Source organism: Delphinus delphis, chromosome 18 (genome assembly GCF_949987515.2).
Source record: "Delphinus delphis chromosome 18, mDelDel1.2, whole genome shotgun sequence".
Classification (NCBI taxonomy): domain Eukaryota; kingdom Metazoa; phylum Chordata; class Mammalia; order Artiodactyla; family Delphinidae; genus Delphinus; species Delphinus delphis.
Window position 1 is genome coordinate 67,208,546 of NC_082700.1, and position 22,659 is coordinate 67,231,204.

The following is a 22,659-nucleotide window of genomic DNA, read 5'->3' on the forward strand; positions in this document are numbered from 1 at the left end:
AACATTAAACACACCAACATTTGAATTACAGGGATCCCAGAAGAAGAAGGGAAAAAGAAAGGGACTGAGAAAATATTTGAAGAGATTATAGTTGAAAACTTCCCTAATATGGCAAAGGAAATAGTCAGTCAAGTCCAGGAAGCACAGAGATTCCCATACAGGATGAATCCAAGGAGAAACACACCAAGACACATATTCATCAAACTTTCAAAAATTAAATACAAAGAAAAAATATTAAAAGCAGCAAGGGAAAAGCAACAAGTAACATACAAGGGAATCCCCATAAGGTTAACAGCTGATCTTTCAGCAGAAACTCTGCAAGCCAGAAGGGAGTGGCAGGACATATTTAAAGTGATGAAAGGGAAAAACCTACAATGAAGATTACTCCACCCAGCAAGGATCTCATTCAGATTCGACAGAGAAATTAAAACCTTTATAGACAAGCAAAAGCTAAGAGAATGCAGCACCTCCAAACCAGCTTTGCAACAATGCTAAAAGAACTTTTCTAGGCAGGAAACACAAAAGAAGGAAAAGACCTACAATAACACACCCAAAACAATTAAGAAAATGGTAATAGGAACATACATATCGATAATTGCCTTAAATGTAAATGAATTAAATGCTCCAACCAAAAGACACAGGCTCACTGAATGGATACAAAAACAAGACCTGTATATATGCTGTCTACAAGAGACCCACTTCAGACCTAGGGACACATACAGACTGAAAGGAGGGGATGGAAAAAGATGTTCTATACAAATGGAAATCAAAAGAAAGCAGGAGTAGCAGTTCTCATGTCAGACAAAATAGACTTTAAAATAAAGACTATTACAAGAGACAAAGAAGGACACTACATAATGATCAAGTGATCAATCCAAGAAGAAGATATAACAATTGTAAATATTTATGTACCCAACATAGGAGCACCTCAATACATAAGGCAAATGCTAACAGCCATAAAAGGGGAAACTGACAGTACACAGTAATAGTAGGGGACTTTAACACCCCATTTTCACTAATGGACAGATCATCCAAACAGAAAATAAATAAGGAAACACAAGCTTTAAATGATACATTATATCAGATGGACTTCATAGATATTTATAGTACATTCCATCCAAAAACAACAGAATACACTTTCTTCTCAAGTGATCATGGAACATTCTCCAGGATAGATCATATCTTGGGTCACAAATCAAGCCTTGGTAAATTTAAGAAAACTGAAATCGCATCAAGTATCTTTTCCGACCACAGCACTGTGAGACTAGATATAAATTATAAGGAAATAACTGTAAAAAATAAAAACACATGGAGGCTAAACTATACACTACTAAATAACCAAGAGATCACTGAAGAAATCAAGGAGGAAATCAAAAAATACCTAGAAACAAATGACAATGAAAACACAACGACCCAAAACCTATGGGATGCAGCAAAAGCATTTCTAAGAGGGAAGTTTATAGCAATACAATCCTACCACAAGAAACAAGAAACATCTCAAATAAACAACCTAAACTTACACCTAAAGCAATTAGAGAAAGGACAAAAAAAAAAACCAAAGTTAGCAGAAGGAAAGAAGTCATAAAGATCAGAGCAGAAATAAATGAAATAGAAACAAAGAAAACAATAGCAAAGATCAATAAAACTAAAAGCTGGTTCTTTGAGAAGATAAACAAAATTGATAAACTATTAGCCAGATTCATCAAGAAAAAAAGGGAAAAGACTCATATCAACAGAATTAGAAATGAAAAAGGAGAAGTAACAACTGACACTTCAGAAATACAAAGGATCATGAGCGATTACTACAAGCAACTATATGCCAATAAAATGGACAACCAGGAAAAAGTGGACAAATTCTTAGAAAAGCACAACCTTCTGAGACTGAACCAGGAAGAAATAGAAAATATAAACAGACCAATCATAAGCACTGAAATTGAAACTGTGATTAAAAATCTTCCAACAAACAAAAGCCCAGGACCAAATGGTTTCACAGGCAAATTCTATCAAACATTTAGAGAAGAGCTAACACCTATCCTTCTCAAACTCTTCCAAAATATAGCAGAGGGAGGAACACTCCCAAACTCATTCTATGAGGCCACCATCACCCTGATACCAAAAGCAGACAAAGATGTCACAAAAAAAGAAAACTACAGGCCAATATCACAGATGAACCTCGATGTAAAAATCCTCAACAAAATACTAGCAAACAGAATCCAACAGCACATTAAAAGGATCATACACCATGATCAAGTGGGGTTATCCCAGGAATGCAAGGATTCTTCAATATATGCAAATCAATCAATGTGATAAACCATATTAACAAATTGAAGGATAAAAACCGTATGATCATCTCAATAGATGCAGAAAAATCTTCGACAAAATTCAACACCCATTTATGATAAAAACTCTCCAGAAAGTAGGCATAGAGGGAAGCTACCTCAACATAATAAAGGCCATATATGACAAAACCACAGCCAATGTCGTTCTCAATGGTGAAAAACTGAAACCATTTCCACTAAGATCAGGAGCAAGACAGGGTTGTCCACTCTCACCACTATTATTCAACATAGTTTTGGAAGTTTTAGCCACAGCAATCAGAGAAGAAAAAGAAATAAAAGGAATCCAAATCTGAAAAGGAGAAGTAAAACTGTCACTGTTTGCAGTGACATGATACTATACATAGAGAATCCTAAAAATGATGGTTTATGATGATGCTAATAAAAAGTGGGTGCCAGCTGGTGGTTCAACTGGGTTCAGGAGAGTTCGTATATATCATCATACAGGCAGCAACACGTTCAGAGTGGTGGGCAGGAAGATTCAGGACCATCAGGTCGTGATAAACGGTGCCGTTCCTAAAGGGTTGAAGTACAATCAAGCTACACAGACCTTCCACCAATGGTGGGACGCTAGACAGGTGTATGGTCTCAACTTTGGCAGCAAAGAAAACGCCAATGTTTGCAAGTGCCATGATGCATGCCTTAGAAGTGTTGAGTTCACAGGAAACAGGGCCAACATTGCCTAGACAAAATTCACAGCTACCTGCCCATGTTCAGAATGGCCCATCACAGGAAGAATTGGAAATTCAAAGAAGGCAACTTCGAGAACAGCAACAACAAAAGGAGCTGGAGTGGGAAAGGCTGGAGAGAGAAAGGATGGAAAGGGAGAGATTGGTGAGGGAGAGGTTACAAAGGGAAAGGCTGGAGAGGGGGCGACTAGAACAGGAGCAGCTGGAGAGAGAGAGGGAGGGGCTGGAGAGACAGGCCCGGGAAAGGCCAGAACGAGAGCCACAAGAGCAGCTAGAAAGGGAGCAGCTGGAAAGAATATCAAATGCTGCTGCCCCTGCCTCTGAGGAGACTTCTCCAAACTCTTTGCGGGGAGACTCCTCTGCTTCTGAGCCAGGCTTGCAGGCCGCCTCTCAGCCGGCAGAGACTCCAGCCCGAGTCTCTGGAGACTCCAGAGACTCCAGGGCATTGTCTTGGGACCACCTGCACCCCCACCCCCTCCTCCACTCCCACCAGGTCCTGCCCAGGCATCAGCTGCGCTCCCTCCTCCCCCAGGCCCCCCTCCCCCTCTCCACTTCCGTCCTGGTCCTTGGGCCTCCGCCTCCTCCACCACCACTTCCTAATCAAGTATCCCCTCCTCCTCCACCACCTGCCCCTCCCCTCCCTGCATCTGGATTTTTCTCGGGATCCACATCTGAAGACAACTGCCCTTTAACTGGACTTGCAGCTGCAATTGCTGGAGCAAAACTTCGTAAAGTGTCATGAATGGAAGATGCCTCTTTCCCAATTCATTGGTGTGAATTCGGCCTTATCTAAAACAGATAAGGAAAGGGACCCCTTCCTTTAAGGGGTAGTGGTTTAATGCAAGAAATGAGTGCCCTGCTGGCCAGGAGGAGAAGAACTGCTGAAAAAGGATCAACAATAGAAACAGAACAAAAAGAGGACAAAAATGAAGATTCAGAGCCTGTAACTTCTAAGGCCTCTTCAACAAGTACCTGAACAATCTGAACAACCTGAACAAGTAACTGAACACCTGAACTAACAAGAAAACCTTGGGAATGGCAGCAAGTCACCTGTTATTTCCAGACCAAAATCTGCACCTTCTTCGCAGCCCAGGGAAACGGAGTCCAGGCGGAAGCAGGACATTCTAGATGAAATGAGAAAAGAATTAACTAAGCTAAAAGATGAGCTCGTTGATGCAATCAGGCAGGAACTGAGCAAATCAAATACTGCATAGAGAAACAAACTAAGGAGAGATAGGACTTTAATCTGGAGAAGGAAAAAAAAACCCTACAAAGAACAACTGTTAACAACAACCTACATTTTGTGAGCTGTAAGAAGAAAATGGAGACAACAGTCGGAAGGAGGGAAAAACCAACGTACTTTGAAAGCCTTCAGACATGACTACTCTGGCGATAAGCTATTTCCCTCCCAGTTTGCTGCTTTTTTCTGACCTTTACAACAGGATGGGAGTCATACAGGAGTTCCTGTATCAGTTATGCAGAAAATACTAAACCTGTCAGGCAAGATCGCCATGCTTTGAAATATTTTCATGTCAAGAGGAAAAATCCCACATTTTCCACAATCCACACTACGATAAAGAGGAGAAAGGCTTGAGAAGTTTTTTTCACAGAAGGCTGATGAAGAATTTCGCAAGTTAACGCTATTGTATTGTAAATGTTTCTCTCAGGTTTGTCTTCCTATCATATTCGATATTCCATGAATAAATGAGGTCAGCCCTACACAGGTTAAGATCATAAGATGTGGAACAAATGGAATGGTATGTGCTTTCACAGGGTGATATTTATAAGAAAGTGTCCTAAAAATGATTTATCCAGAGTGAGGAATTTTAGAACGATAGGAAATCTCTCGAGTTAGGCTTCATGCAGTTTTGTAGATTCAAACATAAAATTCGTCCAGAATCTAAAGATGTAGATGCCTTCCTAAATTGTTACAAATGCTTTACCAAATCTGTGCCTCCTACCACAAACCAGTGGTCAAATGTAAAACAATATATTGTAGATTTACTGTAGGTTTTCAACCTTTTTTAGATTTATGTGTGTGGACATTTTTATAATGTAATTACAACTACCACAAAATTAGCTTTTTTATTTGTTTTATTTTATTTTATTTTTGGCTGTGCCACACAGCTTGCGGGTTCTTAGTTCCCCAACCAGGGATTGAACCCGCGCCCTTGGCAGTGAAAGTGCAGAGTCCTAACCCCTGGACCACCAGGGAAGTCCCCAAATTAGCTTTTTTAATTGCAGACAGTAATGCATGTCAAACTAATATGTAGTGGCCTTTTCAAGGCCTAGTCCCAGGGAAAAGATTTTGCAGAGTATAGGGGAGTGGGAGGAAGGGAAGGAATAATGTTTTACTTAAAGTTAATTTCTGCACTATCTTTTTTTCTCAATTATTTGCATGAATAATAATGAGGAATATTTTGTGGCTTTAATTGGTAAATACGTTAACAGAACCAAGTACTTCATCTTTTATATCATGTCTTCAGCTATTTATATTTTAACTTCGGTAAGTTCAATGGTCTGAAACATGATTCTGAGCTTCACGTGAATTATATCTTACTGTGGAACTCAAAACAGCCACATAGCACAGGGACGTCAGCTCCCTGTGCTTTGTGACCACCTAGCAGGGTGGGATAGGGAGGGTGGGAGGGAGACGCAAGAGGGAAGAGATATGGGGATATATGTACATGCACTTTGTTCTACGGCAGAAACTAACACACAGTTGTGAAGCAATTAGACTCCAATAAATATCTATTAAAAAATGCTAGATCTTAAAAAAGAAACTGGTTTATGCACTAAAGTTTTGTGCCTTGATCTAATATTAACATGATGTCTGTGTAAAATGACAAAAAGAACCAATATTGAATCACATTACATTTCCTGTCATCCTGCATTATCCCAGATTGCTAAATGTGTTCTTTCTGAGAAGTTTGATTGAACTACTGTATACATTTACTGTCCTATGTGACAGTTTTGTCATTGTTAAGAGATTTCAGTAATTAAAATGGGAAACAGAAGCTTAGGTTATTTTCCTTATCAAAACTATGTTCCTTGAAGCGACATTATTATGATGGCTTTCATGCTCTTGTACATTGGATGTCTTAAGCTGAGTGCAGTTTAGGGGATCCTGTCTAATTACAGGAAGGTACCTCTTTCCTTCAACACTGTGATCTGACCTGTGACAAATCTGTACTATATATTATGTAACTGGCTAACAAATCAACTGCAAACCAACTGAATGTTCAAATCTTAGTGCTGGTGCTGAAATCTCTTCAAATAGTCATCATGATCTCAAAGTCTGTTTCAAAATTTGCAAACATCAAGTGTCAATCAAAAAAGAAGATGAAACACTAATGAATGTTGAATTCTCATGCTTTAGGTGTACTTCCGTTTTAGATTTTTTGGTTCCCTGCTATTTTTACAGTACTGTTTCATTTAAACTTCCTACATGCTAACTTCGTTTGTGCGATTGAAATAAAATTGCAGTATACACATGTTGAAAAAGAATAATTTGTTGTTTAAGTCACCCAGTCTATGGTATTTTTGTTATAGCAGCCCAAATAGCACCCCAAAACTCTGAGACACAGAGTTTAGCACATAATTATTCCTGATTATTTAATCTGTATCTGTTCTCACCTCAAATTTAAACTTCTTGAAGGCAGGTATTATCTAAAATTTCTGTCCCTCACAGTTCCGATCACTGGATTAGGTACCTAGCAGGTGCTTAATCTGGGGAATGATAGTCAAAATCTTAATAACTGACTAATTAGAAAGAACACTGGGGACTTCACAGTGGTTAAGAATCTGCTTGCCGGGCTTCCCTGGTGGCGCAGCGGTTAAGAATCCACCTGCTAGTGCAGGGGACACGGTTCGAGCCCTGGTCCGGGAGGATCCCATGTGCCTCGGAGCAACTGAGCCCATGTGCCGCAACTTCTGAGCCTGCGCTCTGGAGCCCGTGAGCCTCAACTACTGAAGCCTGCATGCCTAGAGTCCGTGCTCCACAGAGAAGCCACCGTGATGAGAGGCCCGCGCACTGCAGTGAAGAGTGGTCCCCACTCACCACAACTAGAGAAAGCCCGCGTGCAGCAACAAAGACCCAACTCAGCCACACACACACACAAAAAAAAATCCACTAAAAAAAAAAAAAAGAATCTTCTTGCCAGTGTAGGGGACATGGGTTCGAGCCCTGGTCCAGGAAGATCCCACATGCCGCGGAGCAACTAAGCCCGCGAGCCACAACTACTGAGCCCGCATGCCTAGAGCCCATGTTCTGAAACAAGAGAAGCCACCGCAGTGAGAAGCCTGCACACCACAACGAAGAGTAGCCCCCGCTCGCCACCACAAGAGAAAGCCCGTGCGCGCAATGAAGACCTAATGCAGCCAAAAATAAACAAATAAATAAATAAAAAGATTTTTTTAAAAAAAGAAGAAAAGAAAGAACACCGGCCATAGTGTTTGGTGAGCACCCTCTGTGCCCAGCATTTTAGTTGCTGGATTGTAGGGAAGTCCAGGGGTTCCAGGGATGGGACCAAAGTAGCAGCGGGGAAGCGGGGGCCCAAGGCTGTGGCTGTTTACCACCCAAACCAGAAGTATTTATATGTTTATAGCAGGACTGGAGTTAGCAGCCAGCTTCTGGACTCCAGATATCACAGACCAGATAGTTTGATGTGTTGGATGATGCTGGTGGCCCGCCTTGATCCCCTCTCATCCATTTTTACCATTTTTGTCTTTCCCTTTTGGGGGTGCTTTTGATTTCAACAAGCAAAGTGTGCTGCACCTTTACGGAGAACTACCTTCTAGTTACTGGACCCCACTTGCCTGCAGGTGGAGGCCCTTGGCGTGGTCTACAGCCTGTAACGGATGGGGCGCTGGGGCAGGAACCCTAGCTCCCTTGCCTCGGGTGAGCCCACCCCAGGGCATCGCTTACATTTGAGCCGCCCTCAGGGTTGGGACATCACCACCTGTGGAACCTGGCTGAGCAGCCTTACTCTCCTTTTCGCGCTCTGCTCCCCACACCGCTCTCTCTCTCATCGTTTCACCTGTGAGCCCTTGCTTACGAAGCCACTCCCACACCAACCTGACTGTGGGGATTCTGACGGTATTCATTTCCTAGGTCTACTGTAGCAAGTACCCCTGCAGCGAGTACCGAGTGGCTTAAACCAACAGAAATATCTTCTCTCATGGTTCTGGAGGCCACACGTCTGAAATCAAGGTGTCGGGCAGGGTACGCTCCCTCTGAAGGCTCTGGAGAAGAATCTGTTCCATGCCTTTCTCTTGGCTTCGGCTGTTGCTGGCAATCCTTGGCATCTCCTGATTTGTAAACACATCTCTCGTCTCTATCTCTGACTTCACACAGGGTTCTCCCTGTGTCTGTGTATCTTTTCTTCTCCTTCTAAGGACACCAGTCATATTGGATGAGGGACCATAACCTCATGAGTATGGCCTCATTTTAACTTGATTGTATCTGCAAAGGACCTGTTTCCCAATTCGGTCATGTTCACAGGTTGGGAGGGAGGTGTTTGCTGTGGCTGTGAGGGATGGATCTGTTCTAGGCTTCTCTCCTTGGCTTGCAGATGGCGGTCTTCTCCCTGTGTCTTTTCATAGTGTCATCCTTTTGTGCATGTGTGTTTCTGTATCTTAATTTCCCCTTTTTATAAGGACACCAGTCATATTGGATTAGGGCTCATCCTATGACCTCACTTTAATCTGATTACCTCGGTAAAAAGCCTTTCTCCAAATACCATCATATTCTGAGATTAATAGGGGTTACGAGTTCAACATACGAATTTTGAGGGGATATAGTTTAACTCATAAGGGGGGCTTACAACTTCATATCTTTTAGGGGCACAATTCAACCCTTGACACTGACCTAAAACATCTTATTTATTACTTTAAGGTTTTGTGAAGGTCAAGTATCTAAACACACAAAAAATGGTATGTACAGTATATAGAACCCAGTGGCTCTATTTTCCAGTCATCGTTTTTTATTTATTCATTTGTTTGTTTATTTATTTATTTAGGCTGCGTTCGGTCTTCATTGCTGCTTGTGAGATTTCTCTAGTTGCGTTGAGCGGGCACTACTCTTTGTTGCGGTGCACGGGCTTCTCACTGCGGTGGCTTCTCTTGTTGTGGAGCACGGGCTCTAGGCGCACAGTTTTCAGTCGTTGTGATACGTGGGCTCAGTAGTTGTGGCTCACAGGCTCTTGAGCACAGGCTCAGTAGTTGCAGTGCACAGGCTTAGTTGCTCTGTGGCATGTGGGATCTTCCCAGACCAGGGCTCAAACCTGTGTCCCCTGCATTGGCAGGCGGATTTTTAACCACTGTGCCACCAGGAAAGCCCCAGTCATTGTTCAAATGTATTAAAACACTATATTTTTATCTTTCTGAGTTGTCATAAAATCAGAAACAATATTATAACTTCATTTATAGGATTTAAGTATCTACAACATTTGTGTTTTTACTTCCTGTAGTTAAGGTTAGATTCTTTTTCTGATAAGTATCAGTTTTGAATTGGAAATTATGTACCCTTAAGTGTTATTTGTATGAAACAAATGAGTCATTAATAACACAATAAATAAACTGTACAGTGGTTAAGAATGTGGACTCTCCTGTCAGACGGCTGAGGTTTGCATCAGCTCTATAACTTACTAGCTGTGTGACCTTAGGCCAGATAATTAATCTCTCTGAGCTTTCATCCCCTCAGCTGTAACTGGCGATGAGAACAGTATTGTTATTTTGAGGCACATTGCTCATACTTAACACTCTCTAAATATTAGCTATTATTTTGCCTGAGGTATTCATTTTTACATAATAAGTCTGAAAATGTAAAGACATAATAGAAGTGAAATTTATAATTATCTCTTTAGGTAAAACCTCACACTTCCAGGAAAGTATTACTAATATATTCCTTTAAAATAACAGAATATAACTAGTCTTTTCTCTTTGTCTTTCTGAATTTAACTATTTATTACCAAGATAAAATTATTCTGTTTTCTTGAGAAAAAAATTTTAGTTGTATATAATTTTTTTTTTAAAAAGGCAATTCTCTAATATGGTACAAACTTAAATATCACAAAAAGAAATATAGTGAAAAGTAAGTCTCCTCCCCTTTCCCCCAAATTATCAGGTGACCTTTCCAGGGGCAACCATTGTTACAAGTTTCCTTCCAGAAATAGTCTATGAATATGCAAGGAGTACATTTTCTTACCCATATTTTTAAACGTTATAGCATATTATGTATGCTCTTCTGCATCTTGCTTTTTACAACTTAATAAGATACCTAGGAAATTTTCTCTTGTCGATACCAAGTAGTTTTGTTTCATTCTTTTTCAGTGTTGCATAGTATTCTACTCTACGGATATACCAAACTTACTTAACCAGCTCCCAGTATATTTGGCTGGCTTCTTTTTGTTACTGCATGCGTATGTGCATCTTTAAGCTCATGTGCAAACATATCTGTAAAATAAACTCCTAGAGTAGAATTGCCAAGTCAAAAATATCTGCATATGAAAATGTGGTGGCACTTTGTAAATTGCTCTCCAAAGAGGATGGACCAATTTGCCTTCCCACCAGTATTAGTCCTCCCATCACCATCAGGACATTACTAAATTTTCTGAATTTTTCCAACCTTACAAGTGTCAACAGCATCTCATGCCACTTTGAATTTCTATTTCTCTCATTAGAGTGCAATTAAGCATCATATCATTTGCTTATGAATGATTTATATTTCCTATTTTTTACAAACTATTTGGATAATTTGCCAATTTTCTATTTAAATATTTATTTTTTCATAATAATCTCTATTAGCTTTTTATATATGAAGGAATCTAAATTTGGTTGTATGTGTAGTATTTTTCCTGTTTAGTCATTCGCCACTGATTTTGTTACGGTATTTTTTTTTCCAGGAATTAAAAAAATTGTTTTTGTTAAATCTATCAATAAGGTAGGAGACTATTACAATTCTGCAGGTAGAAGCGTCAGGTGGCTTGGGATAGAGTAATGCTAGTGGATGTGGTGATAATTGATAATTGTATTTGAGGATACAGGTATTGGGAAGCTAGAGCTTGGCTGACGCATTAAATATGGTGGCAGGGGTGGGGTGGGGAAGGTGAGGGAAAGAGAGGTTGACGCAGAGGCTTTCGGCCTGAGTAACCAGGTGGACAGTGATATCTTTGACTGGGATGGACAAGATTTTAGGGGAAGCAAGTCTCTAACCTGTTTTGGAAACATGCTTCCACATGCCTGGTTTCATAATGTGATACACATTCAGGTCCTATTCATTCATTGTCTACTGAGGCTCTTCCCATCAATGCTGAGTCAAACTATATATTCAGCATGTCTGAAACAGTCATTACTACATTGCATACACTCATAGGTGGTGACTTAGAGTTCAAGAGAGCTAACATCATACCCCCAATGTCATCGCCTCACCCTGCATCTGTGGTCTCTTCTGGGGACATCAGCACATGCTCTGCAGTCACCAAGGAAACACTGACCTGGCTCTGTGTCTGGGATTGATTTAAAAGAGTTTGACTAGTTTTCCCTGAATTCTCAGGTATTTAACTGGCAGGTTGAGTCAGTTTAACAACTTGGCCCGGTAACCCAAAACCAAAAAAAATCAGACTGGTTTGTACATGTCCGGAGAGAGGGCCATGGTCTGTGAGCTCAGCTGGTGGGGGCAGGGGAAAAGGTTGATTTTTTTCAGAGACTTTATAAACATAAAATTCCACATGGATGATTAATAATTCTGTGCAACATAATGGGTGTTGGCACACAATGGGGAGAAAATCTTACTGAAAGAAAATAAACAGTGTTGTGGAATGATTCCAGTAGGAATTTAAGACAATCTCAAGGAAATCTCTGAGAGTCTGTTTGAATCTGTCTTTTCATGTATCCCTTTGACAGTAAAATCAGTGCCCAGCATTATGGAACACGGTGAAGAACAGCTGCCAGCTAGCACCCCGACTACTTGTACAGCACATCCAGTCACCACGTCCTCAATACCTTCCTAAACAGCTTTCAAATCTATCTTCTGCCTTCTGCAACTTAATGAGTAAAGCTGAGCCAATCACCACCCAAAACAAGATATCAAACATTCCTAGCCCCTCTGCAGTGTTCTTTAAATTAGGGAAAATAATACCTTCATTGTACACAGAGTAGACAATTTAGTTACGACGCTTACCTTGCTATTTTGTTGATTCTGAGCACTGAATGTTTTCAGCTCTGATCACCCAGTTGGCTTCCCTAATAATGTCTTAGAGGTTCATCCAGAGGCCAGGAGAACAGAACATATACATGTACTACAAGGGGGCCTCAATACCTTAGCAGGTGGGTTACAAACTAGAGTAACTCTAGATGGAAATGTACATGTTACCTTCCTTGGCCAATTGTATTTTCCTGAGATGGTGGCAACACTAGATTCCCATCCCCTGTGCTCCTCTGCAGTGTGATCTTGTCACTCTCCCATAGAGTTGGGGGTCTCACTGTCCTCTCCTTGAATCTGGACGAGTCTTAGTGACTTTCTTTTCTAACAGAGTGTGGTGGAAAGGGATGTTCTGGACTTCAATGGACAAGTCATAATAAGCCTTGCAGGTTCTGCCTGGGAATCTTGGAGCTGTTGCTCTTCGGATACTCCCTCTATGAACCCAGCTGTCAGGCTGTGAAAAGCACATGGTGAGGCCAGGCTTGGGTGCTGTGGTTGACAGCCCCAGCTGAGCTCTCAGCCAATAGCCAACTTTATCCACATGTCACAAGAGTGAGCCACCTTGGATGTTCAGCCCAACTGAGGCTTCAGATGACCGAGACTCCAGCTGACACCTGATTGCCACTTCAAGTGAGACCCCAAGTGAGAACTTCCCAGTTGAGCTCAGTCAGCTCACAGAACTGTGAATGGCTTGTTATGTAGGAAGAGTTACTGAAACATCTGCCACTCTAGGAGAAATAAGGGTCAGGGAAAGTAAAATCAAGGAACCCATACTGAGCATGAGACTCCATGGAAGATACAAGAATATGTATGCAGTTGAGATGGGGAGAAGGGACACTTACATTAAAAGAGTAAGAGATGGTTCAAGGTAGCACATGACTCCTAAATATAGGCGTGTAGGGAACAAAAAGATCAGTGAAGGCTGGGAGTCTTCATGGAGGAGGAGGAACTTGAAGTGAGAATTAACAGATAGGGGAGTGCATGCAAACAGAGAATAAGAGGGAGGTCTGGGTACAGCACAGATAGAGGTATGGTTCTAGAAATATGCCTAATGCTTAAAGACTGAATAGATCAACATGACCGGAACACAGCATTTATATACTTATGTAACAGCTGATAAAGCTGGAGATAGACCCAGAATAACAGGTTAAACTGCTTATCAAGAGAAAGGTTAAGGAAAGAGTTCTGAGTGGAAGAGCCATCTATGCTTGGGTGAGAGGTGAGACCATGGAAGTGAAGGTCTCCGAGGAAAAGAGTCTCAAAATAACTTTGTTGGAGTATGGAATCTTTTAAACTGATCATTTATTTTTGGAAAAATCCGATTTCTATAAAGCAACTCATGTTGGATAGGGGAAGGAAAAAGAACCACCAAGGAAAGAGAACCACTTAAGATTATCATTGTTGAGGAGCATGACAATAATCTCCAGTGATTCCATCCTAACCGAGGAGAAATTTGGGAGTCAAAAGTCATCTAATTGGCACTGAGACCACTGATACCAGCTGCTGAGGACAGGGCCGTTCTAGCTATTTCAGTTACTCTTGAAGCCAGTTTCAGGAAGCAGCCAGACCCTCCTTAGCCCAACCTCAACCACCAGGGAGGGGAGAAGAGCTGGAGAGTTCAGTCCCCAATGACCAATGATTTAATCAATCATGCCTACGTAATGACACCTTGATTTAACACACAGCATCCTGGACGGCGAACAACTGATGTACCAGTTGGGTGGCAAACCCTGACCCTACAGGGACAGAAAGTCCTGTGCTCTGGGCCCTTCCAGACCTTGCCCTATGTATCTCTTCATCTAGCTGTTTAATTGTATCCTTTATAATAAAATGCTAATTATAAGTATAGAGCTTTTCTGAGTTCTGTGAGTTGTTCTAGTGGGTTATCAAATGTGAGAGGGGCATTGTGAGAACTCCTGAATTTTCAGCCAAGCTGGACAGGAGAGCGAGTGGCCCCAGGCTGGCATCTGAAGTGGAAGCCGTCTTGTAGAACTGAGCCCTAATTTGTGAGGTCTGCACTAACACTAGGTAGTTAGTCTCAGAATTGAATTGAACTGGAGGACACTCAGTTGGTGATGTGAAACACGAGGGGTCACGGGGAGAGGTGATGCAGACCACAAGGGAGGGTAACCAAGTGGGGCATTTTCATTATGAAGCCCTATGTTTATAAGGCCCTTCCCTTTTGTGGTAAAGGGGAAGGAGTCAAGTTGATGAGGTCAGAACTTCTGTCTCCTGCACTTTACCACTTTGGTAAGAGATCTGCCCACACATCCAGTGTGGTCTGGCACTTGGCGCTAAGCCAGGAGGTAATCAAGAAAGGGACAGGAACTGCTTCCTGGATGTCTTCAGAGGAAGAGGGAATGAATGAATGTAGGCAGAGATGAGGTTGAAAAGGAATTAAATCTCCAGAATGCATGGATTTGGTGCCACATATGGCCCCCGATTCACCTTTGGATAAGCATACCTTTCCTAGTCTCAGTGTATATGGAGTGGTGGGGCTGACCCCACCACCTGGCTCCTGACCCAAGCCAATGATTGGTTCGGAGGGGGCCCACTACCTAGGCCAGGCCAATCAGAGACAGGAAGCATCATGCCAGGAATTTTGCCAGCGCTACTGGGGAAAAAATAAGCTTTTCTCCACTCTAGGCTTGCTAAGTTATTAAGATGTAAGCCTAAAAATGTGGGTGGGTGTCTTGACTCCAGTTGAGGTGAGTGTAACCTGCCAAAGAGTGAAACCAACACAAAGGAAAGCAGAGTGGGGAGGTGTGTATGTGTGTCTGTGAGAGAGACACAGACAGAGAGAGTGAGACAAAGAGGCACAGAGAGACACAGATGACATTATCTCTGGAAGGGCTTGTGTGAGGGTAGTTTGTCTTGGGAAGCAATCCCAAAAGAAGAGTGAGCAACTGGGAAGAGTGAAATCAGAGAGAAGGCAAAAACAGTTGGAAGATATCTTATTCAGTTGCTCATTGCTGTGGCCAACTGGGACTGGATCCCACTGAGACCTTCCAAGAAGCCATATTGACAACCTCACAATAGTTTAGAAGTGGGACACACTGATCAAGGCTCCAGGCTCCCAGTGGATCAAAGGATGCTCCATGAGACACTAGCTTCTCCTCTCCACTTTTAGTGGCCAAGATTCTCCAGAAACCAGCCCATGCTGATAAAGAGTTTTGATACACATACAGATTGAATAACCCCTTATCTGCAATCCTGTTTAGACGGGAAAATAAAAAAGTTTTATTTAGGCTTTTGAATAAACTCAGCCAATTCACTTAATCAAAGATGCATAAGACACAGCATATAACAAGAGATTTGTCTGTTTAAGGAAAGAGATGATTTTGAAACATTTAGTGCTTAATTCTACTTATATGAGGTACTTGAATAGTCAAATTCATTGAGACAGAAAGTTGAATGGTGGTTGCCAGGGGCTAGTGAGAGGGAGAAATGGGTAATGGGTAGCATTTGGGATGATGGAAATGTTCTGGAGATGGATGATGGTGATGTTTGTACAACAATATGAACTTACTTAATGTCACTGAATTGTATACTTCAAAATAGTTAAAATGGTAAGTTTTACGTTATATATATTTAACCACAAAAAAATATTTACTACAGGGACTTCCCTGGTGGTGCAGTGGTTAAGAATCCGCCTGCCAATGCAGGGGATATGGGTTCAAACCCTCGTCAGGGAAGATCCCACTCGTCGCGGAGCAACTAAACCTGTGCGCCACAAGTACTGAGCCTGCGTCTTGAGCCACAACTACTGAAGCCCGCACGCCTAGAGCCCGTGTTCCACAACGAAGAGTAGCCCCCACTCGCGGCAACTAGAGAAAGCTCGCGCGCAGCAACAAAGACCCAACGCAGCCAAAAATAAAAAAATATATATAAAAAAAATTTACTACAGAAACTTAGCTCTAATGAGTGATTCAGGGGGTTATACCACCTCCTTGGCAATGACCAGATAATGAGCTTGATGATTAGGCCAGATTGACTATAAAAAGCAAATGCTTCAAGGAGTATTGCTGTAGTTTTCACTATAAAATATAAATTCATTTTCTGACTTGGAGATAGAACAACTAAGAATGTGATTAAGAGAATGCTCTTAAGGATAAAAGGCCAAAAATTCGGCCTGTGCTCTATGTTAGCAACAGGAAAATGTAGGGCAGGAAAAGAATTCTTCTCACAGAGCAGGAGTGCTCTACAATTTCTTCTTTACCACTTAAAAAATGGTTGGGTAATCATGGTCTAATGAGAAAAAATACTGGGTTTTTTGTTGTTGTCATGGGCACAATCTATGAGCAATCCATCCTTTGATTTTATTAACTGTCACCCCTCCCCATGTGTTATCATTCTGATTAATATACAGATAATTTTTTTTAAATAAATTTATTTATTTATTTTTGGCTACGTTGGGTCTTCGTTGCTGCGTGTGGGCTTTCTCCAGTTGTGGCGAGCGGGGGCTACTCTTCATTGTGGTGCGCGGGCTTCTCATTGCGGTGGCTTCTCTTTGTTGCGGAGCACGGGCTCTAGGCTCGCGGGCTTCAATAGTTGTGGCACGCGGGCTCAGTAGTTAGTTGTGGCTCACGGGCTCTAGAGCGCAGGCTCAGTAGTCGTGATGCACAGGCTTAGTTGCTCCGTGGCATGTGGGATCTTCCCGGACCAGGGCTCGAACCCAAATCCCCTGCATTGGGAGGTAGATTCTTAACCAGGGCTCCACCAGGGAAGTCCCCTATATGGATTCTTTTAATTACCAGTGTACTTTAAAGCCTTTTTAAATGGAAGAATATGAAATTCCTAAACATGAATCTACCTAAATGGGAAAGTTTGTATTTTATTTCCTGTGATACTTTACTTAATTTTGGAGGCTATACACTACAAATTAGTGAATTGTTAAAAGTTATACATAAAATAGCCAAATATAAAATAATTATAAAATAGCCAAGCAAACTGAAAGTAAGTGTAACTATTATTTATATAGAAACGTCTACATGACAAATTATATAATGCATGAGAAGTTCTTAAGAGAGGGTCTAGCACATAGGAAGTGCTTAATAAAAGTTCGTTTTTACTAACAATATTGATGCCTTTAATTTGCTTCATTTTAAGTCCATGAAATACGTAATAAAGACTTAGTGCACTTTTACTAGATAAAAGTCCTCTTGCTAGGCTGTATGGGGGAACAGAAAATTGAAGGAAATATATATACCACAGAGAGGAACATCAGTTCTCCTAGGGATGGGGAGAAAGCAATTATATAAAAAAATAAATGACACGACAGAGAGTTACCCAAATGTTATGGAGATTCAGATAAATCAGGGGAAATTTCACAGAGGAAGAGGCATTTATCGTGGCTCTCGAAGGATGGATGGGATTTCAAGTGGTAAATATGAGGGAGGGAGATGGAGGGGGTGGGGAGAGCACAGATGCAGACAGAGGAGTGAGGGCAGGACCGGATTATCAGGTTTATCTGGAACACAGGACGGCAGCAGGAGAGTTGTTGGAGATCAGCCTGGAAAGGCTGGCTGGGGCCAGAGCATGGAGATCTCAGATTCTGAGAGGAGGGGAACCCTTAAAGTTGTTTGTACCTGAAAGAACATGACTAGAGGGGGACTTCCCTGGTAGCTAGTGGTTAGGATTCTGGGCTTTCACTGCCATGGCCCGGGTTCAATCCCTGGTCTGGGAACTGAGTTCCTACAGGCTTCGCGGGTGCACAGCCAAAAACATGACTAGAGAAAGTTTTTGGAATCGTGATCTAGAGGCATTCTGCTTCTGCTCTATTGAAATAAAGAGGAAAATTCCTTTCATATAGGAAAATGGTTAGTTTCCATTTCACAGATGTGGTCGCTGGCTCACCTTAGGCCAGAACCAACCCTTGGTTTTCAGACTTGAGGTCCGGTGTTTGTTCCGTTTCGGTTGTACTTTATAAGAGCTCGTCGCTGCCACTGTATCTGTATGGACCTGCAGACAAGGTGTCACCAGTGGCTGTTGGGTGGGCTTCCTGATGGAGTCTGAGAAATGGTTAGTAGAATCTGCATCACTCTGATGCTCTCCGAAGGCCCTGGCTGCCATCTTCCCAGGTCCTCCCCTCCCCCAGTCGTGCAACACATCTCAGGGTTCTGGATGGACCGAGAAAAAAGCTGGAGAAATCGCCAGCCAAGATGGTCCGTCTTGGTATGAGCTGTGCCAGTTTAGGGGAGGAGGGATGCAGGTAAATCAAAACTGTTCCTCTTAACATCTTCAGTGTGTCCAATCCCCATTTTTTTTTGCTTCACTGACATGCTGGAGCTCCTCTGCTGGACTCCTGGACTTCCAAAAAGACATTCTTGTCCATGGGCAACTGTCAGAATTGGTGTTCTTTAGGGGGAAGATGGTAGAAAACACCTATTCTTCCAGTTTGCTGACATCACCCCACAGGATCCCTTTTAAAGAATGAGAATTCCCCTGGGAAGATCTATTTAACTTTGTTTATTCACACCTTGCAGAAAATTATCTTATTTATACTTTGTGTAAAATCTAAGCAACTGAGGGCATCTTCTTTAGAATCGAATTGATGGATGTCAATGATTGACATCATTCACATGTTGAATAAATTCAATCCTTTGAATATTGGCTTAAACCAGGGTGACTATGAAGAAATGACCTTCTTACCGTCTCTGAAGGGAATTCTAAGCATGGCGGTCCAAAGAACATTTTTGAAAACAGACAGCACTACTTGAGTAAGATTTATGACCTCTTACAGAGCCTGCTTTGAAGGTCAGTCTGTTGGCTTTTCTCAAATTTAACAAATTTGTTTTCAAAACTGAGTTTTATTCTTTCTTGTAACAGAGGCTGTTAGAGCTCACCAATATCAAGTTGGCCATACAGCCAGACGGTACTTCCCGGGTCCCGTCGTCTAGGGGTGGTCATGTAACTAGTCTTGGCCAATGGAATGTGGCATTCCAAGTGATGTGTGGCATTTCCAGATGTGGTCCCTAATCCCTCCTTGGATTCTCTGTGTGTCCCTCTTGCCTTGTCTGTTGGCTGGATGCAGAGAATCTTCTGAGACTCCTGGGCTCTAGAGGATAGAAGGGCCACCAGATGAATGAGGCCTGAGTCCCTGAATGATTACATGGAGCAGAGCCTGCTCCCCACCAGCACATTAGACTGTGACTTTTTTGGTTAAGCCAGTTGGATTGGGCTATTTTATGTTATGGCTGTGAGCCCCTCCTGACCAATATACATGATTCCTCTTAGATTCTGATGAAGTTGCTAAGACTTTAGAGGTGACACCTATCCCATGTCTGAACCCCAAATCGCTAGAGCATTGGACACAGCTGTTGCTTTTGGATTTACTTAATATTAGTGTTGTGCTCTCTGGGGCCCCAGGCCAACCACTCCTCTTGATTTAGTTTCTGATTCACTGTCAATCAGCGTCAATCAGTCCGACCACCTTTGCAGGAGATTTCTCGAGGACAGCTAGCTGTGTTGCTGATGAGAAGCTTAGACTGTCCGGGGTTCCCTGCCATACAGTTTGTCTTCAACAGTTCTGTCAACAGGCTTTAGAACTTCACCACCCCCTGCAAAGTCCCAGAATCTTTCCCACATTTTCTTGAATGTGTGCTTTGAGATTGCGAACGGTTAGCACCCAGTAAAGCCTGACCCACGGTGCCAGAACTTTCGATAACATAACCAGCCCACTGAGTTCCCAGAAAATGAGAAATCTATTTTAACATCAGCCTCAAGTTCGCTTTTCGTGTCCTCAGGGAGAGAGACGCACACATTCATTCTATTTGGCTTGTAGAATGAGTCAGAGTGCAAACCAGTAATTTGACACAAGTGACCAAATTCTCATGTACTGGGCTTCAAACTCCTCAATAGACATAGTAAATGAATGAATTTCTCTGGCTGCTCAGACTTGCCAAATGTATATTTTTATGGAGTTAGCTACGTAGATTTATGGGCTTAGGAATAACTAAGGTGGACAGAGGTCTGGATATTGTCTGCACATCTCCTGGAGGGGCTCTGAAGCAAGGGCTGGGTCTGCTAGAGCAGCGGCCCCCAACCTTTTTGGCACCAGGGACCGGTTTCGTGGAAGACAAGTTTTCCATGGACTGTGGGTCTGGGGGTAATGGTTCAGGCGGTGATGCGAGCGGACGGGGGGCGATGGGGAGCGGCAGATGAAGCTCTGCTGGCTCGCCTGCCGCCCACCTCCTGCTGTGCAGCCCGCTTCCTAACAGGCCACAGACCGGTGCTTGTTCGCTGCCTGGGGGCTGGGGACCCCTGCGCTAGATAACCCCGAGTGTAAGTGTGGGCTGGGATTCTGGGAGCTAGCGGCTGACAGCTGTGGTGAACAAAAATGTTTCATAATATTTTACTTCCAACAAAAGTGTTAAAGTGTTAAAGTGTTAAAAGTATAAAAGTAAGAGTAGCCCATGGGCATGTATTTTGGGTGAAAAGAAATGACTCAGAACCACTAGTCTAAATAGCCCTATTTTGAGATTCTGCATTCAAACATTTTTGTACATGCATTAATTTGAAGCACTTGTCCCTTTTTCAGAGCCACATTCCTTTTATGTGAGACATCAAATAACAGTTGACATGGTCAGCCAAGAGATGTTATTGTTCAATTTCCTCAAGTGACAGCCCCACACCTAATAATGCATGCAACTGGGAATAAAATTAAGTGTTCTGAGTAAAAAAATGTTAAGAGACCTCCAAAGGAAGAGATGTTATTGCTCGGATATTCACAAATGTAGGCAAAACCATGTCCCTGAGGATTAAATCAATGCTAGGAGGAACATAATTGCATAGAAAAATGCTCCATAAGCTATGAAGCATGATATTAAGTAAAGCTGATCATTGCTGCTTCTTTTTTTTTAGAGATTTTTTTGATGTGGACCATTTTAAAGTCTTTACTGAATTTGTTACAATATTGTTTCTGTTTTATGTTTTGGTTTTATGGCCATGAGGCATGTAGGATCTTAACTCCCCGACCAGGGATCGAACCCGCACCCCCTGCATTGGAAGGCAAAGTCTCAACCACTGGACTGCCAGGGAAGTCCCTGATCAGCTTCTTTTACTACAAATGTTTATCGTGCATCTACAATATGTCGGGCACTGTTCTTAGTCATTTGGATGCATCAGCAAACAGTTCCAAGTCCGTGATACATATTCAAATAGTGGACAGACAAAATATAATCTATTTCTAGAAGAAAATCAGGAGGTGACTGATTGTGCTTGATATAAAATAAAGCAAGTTAAGTATAGGGGGAGATGCAGGTGCTGCTATCTTACATAGTATGGTCAGGGAAGCCCTCTCTGAGGAGGTGATATTTGATGGGAAGGATTGAGCCAAGTGGAGATATGAAGGAAGAGGGTAAAGATGTGACGGTGGAATGATCAGCATACAGATGTTATTTATAGTCATGGACTCGGGTGAGAAGGGTTAGAGTATCCAGACAGACAAGTGAGGAGGGCACTCCCAGTCACTCTTCATGTAGAGTCTGCAAAGAGGAAGAGCTGGCAATGGACACCGAGAAGAAGCAACAAGCCAGGGACCTCCCTGGTGGTCCAGCAGTTAAGACTCCATGCTTCCCATGCAGGGGGCCTGGGTTCGATCCCTGGTCAGGGAACTAGATCCCACAAGCCACAACTAAAGATCCCGCGTGCCACAACTAAGAGCCGGTGCAGCCAAAAAAATTAATAAGTATTAAAAAAAAAAAAGAAGAAGAAGAAGAAGCAATGAGCCAGATGGGAGGAAAACCAGGAGGGGGATGTCCCTGAAGCCAAGTGAAGAAAGTGTATTAGAAAGGAGGCTTGAGCAAGTGGTAGTCCACACAGAAATAAGCATCAGACTTAAATCCCCACCTCCCCTAACGTGCCAAAACAGGTTCCACTTGACCTACACGTGGAGAGCAACACTTAAGAACTTTTTGAAGGAAACAGAGACAAATATTTTTATGACCTCAGTCAGTGGAAGTATGTCTCTAAAAAGACATAAATAGCACATACCACAGGAGGAAAGAAGAAGACGTTTTATATTTCTGGTCATTAAAAAACAGTATTAAAAAGTAAAAAGACAGAGTGCAAACTGGGAGGAAATATTTGCAGCACATATAATAACCAGAACCTTCTTAATAATTCAGAATAGAAAAAGAACTCCTACAAATTAGTAAGACAAAGACATATAATGCAATAAAAAAATGCGCAGATGACATAAATAGGCATTTATCATTAAAGGAAGCTTGAATGGGCAATAAACATACGAAAAGATGTTCAACCTCATTAGTAATTTGCAAAAATGCAAATTTTAATCTGCAAAAGATATCATTTTACACCCACCAGATTGGCATAAATTTTAAAATATGACAATACCAAGTATTGGCAAGGATATAGAGATTGGGAAATATTATTCACCACTGGTAGGAGTATAAATTGGTAAACAACTTTG

General features: G+C 42.0%; 1 protein-coding gene and 1 pseudogene across 2 annotated transcripts in view; one reads left to right on the forward strand and one right to left on the reverse strand.

The window, feature by feature from the left end:
- DOCK9 (dedicator of cytokinesis 9) overlaps positions 1–22,659 on the reverse strand; it is a 378,503-nt gene that overhangs the window by 318,550 nt on the left and 37,294 nt on the right. The gene's annotated exons all lie outside the window — the stretch shown is intronic.
- On the forward strand, positions 1,681–6,900 carry LOC132413667 (protein enabled homolog pseudogene; annotated as a pseudogene).